The sequence below is a fragment of the Cetorhinus maximus genome, unplaced genomic scaffold (assembly GCF_964194155.1).
Source record: "Cetorhinus maximus unplaced genomic scaffold, sCetMax3.hap1.1 HAP1_SCAFFOLD_602, whole genome shotgun sequence".
Classification (NCBI taxonomy): Eukaryota; Metazoa; Chordata; class Chondrichthyes; order Lamniformes; family Cetorhinidae; genus Cetorhinus; species Cetorhinus maximus.
Genome location: NW_027596544.1, coordinates 123,333 through 125,709, shown reverse-complemented (window position 1 = coordinate 125,709; position 2,377 = coordinate 123,333). Strand labels below are relative to the sequence as shown.

The following is a 2,377-nucleotide window of genomic DNA, read 5'->3' as shown; positions in this document are numbered from 1 at the left end:
ACTGAAAATTCTTCTGATCCACTTTAAAAATCGATCGTTTTAACAGCTCATAAATCTGTCAAACTAAACTGAAAATTCTTCAGATCCACTTTAAAAATCGATCGTTTTAACAGCTCATAAATCTGTCAAACTAAACTAAAAATTCTTCAGATCCACTTTAAACGTTAATCATCTTAACGGCTCATAAATCTGTCAGGATAAACAAGTATCCTCTTCAAAAATTTTAATCTCCTTTCCTCTTTACAAGAAAGAGTTCCCATCTTTAATAAGGATTCCCTGATGGGAATATTCATGCATTGAAAGGGGGCCCTGATGGTGAGGCTCTGTCTAACACCCTCTGCTTTCCTTTCCAGAATATCTTGATTTGACTGATGGGAGCTGCTGTCGATGCCACCATGCCAAGTGGATTATCCTGCCTCTTATTCCTCTGCATCTTCCGGGGCTCACTCTGCCAGTGCAACACGGGCAGTGCCAAAGAGTGCTCGGACGCCGCCTTCATACCAGGGGCCAGGCTGGCGGGGGAGGGGTACGACGTGGTGACCCTGCGCACCAAGGGGGCCTTCGTGATCGATGTCGACGCCTGGCACAGCCCAGATGGCACCTGCACCCTCTGCAGAAACTGGCTACTGGCCGACGCCCAACAACGCCTGCCCCTCTCGCTGGTGGACTGGCGGGTCCGCACGTCCTGCAAGCGCTCGCTGTCCAGCCGTCTCTTCCGCTCCGCCGCGGAGCTGGCCAATTCTGGCACCTCGGCGATCTCCAACGATTGGCAGGCGGGCCTCCAGATACCCATCAAGCCGGGCATCACTGGCAACCTCGTGGTGGCGGGTTCCAAGTCCAGTCTGACGGCTTTTGGCACAACGAGGTCCAAATCGGACAAGTACAGCTTCACCAGCCACGAGTTCCACTGCCAATACTACCAGTACCGGGTGAAGGACCAGCCCCTCTTGGCCACCCAGTTTGCCCAATCCCTGCCAAGGCTGTCCAACGCCTCACACGGGGGCAGCAAGTACCACTACCAGAAGCTGGTGGCCACCTACGGCACCCATTACGTCAAGTCAGTCAAGCTGGGTGGTCGCTTCAAGGACGTGACGGCTATTCGTTCCTGTGAGGCGGCGTCCCAGGGCTACACCACCGAGGAGGTGAAGGACTGCCTGGCGGTGGAGGCCAGTGCCCAGACGGGGATAGAAGCCAGTGCCACGGCGAGATTCCAGCGGTGTAAGGCGCTGGCGCGTGCCATGGGGCACCGAGACAGCGTCCACCAGGCCTTCAGCGACCGGAGGACGGAGGTGACGGGGGGCAATGCCCGCCAGGGAGCGGATCTCTTCTTCTCCAGGGGCAGGTCAGCCTTCACCAGCTGGGCGGACAGCCTGACCACCAGCCCGGGCATGGTGCGGTACGCGCTGGAGCCCCTCCACCAGCTGCTGCCCCGCTCCGACCCGCGCCACGCCAACCTGCGGCGCTACATCAGCGACTACATCATGGCCAACGCCCTCTCCCGGGAGTGCGGGGCCACCCAGTGCCCCTCGGGCTCGCACCAGGACCGGAGGGACCCCTGCTCCTGCCTGTGCCGCGAGGACAGCCGGGTGGACCGCCAGTGCTGCCCCAAGGTGACGGGCATGGGGCGCCTGGCGGTGACGGTCAAGCAAGGGTCCGACCTCTGGGGCGATTACCTGACCGGCACCGATGGCTACGTCATCGTCCGCTACGGCCGGATGAAACTCACCACCTCGGTGATATCGAACAACAATAACCCGACGTGGAACACCAGGCTCTACCTGGGGGAGGTCCAGGCAGGAACAGGCCAGAAGTTGGCCATCGAGGTCTGGGATAGCGATGTGATTGTTAGTGATGACCACTTGGGCACGTGTGAGGTAGAACTTCAGTCCGGCCAGCACGACCAGGTCTGTTACCTCAAGTATGGCAAAGTGACCTATAGCTACACCTTCGCTTGCGGAGCCCACCTGGGGGGGCCTACCTGCCGGGGTTACGTGCCCCGCCCCGATGGCCCAGCCTTCACCCACTACCAGTCGCTCGCCAACTTTACCCTTCGCCCCATCTCCCCCGCCCCCTCTCCCTCCGAGGAGCCCATCCCCTCTGTCGTGTTCCCTTGAGAATAACCCTTCCGTGCCCCACCCCCCCCTCCACCCCACACCCCCACATCGGTGACCCACTCCCTCGCTCCTACACAAAGGAGCTCTCCCCCTCCCCCCAATAATCTCCCCCCCCCACCTCCACCATTCCCATTCCCACATTCCAGTTCCTGACCGGACAGCCCTCTGGGAGGATCCATCGGGTGATTGGAATTCCCGGTCTCAACGGGCATGAGCCCTTCGGCTTTCAGGCCCGGCCATGCTCCGTGTCCCCGGACTATCTG

The 2,377-nt window shown here is 59.6% G+C and overlaps 1 pseudogene; it reads left to right on the top strand.

Moving 5' to 3' along the window:
- The first annotated feature begins 371 nt into the window (after positions 1 to 371).
- On the top strand, positions 372 to 2,128 carry LOC144674262 (perforin-1 pseudogene; annotated as a pseudogene).
- The last annotated feature ends 249 nt before the right edge of the window (positions 2,129 to 2,377 follow it).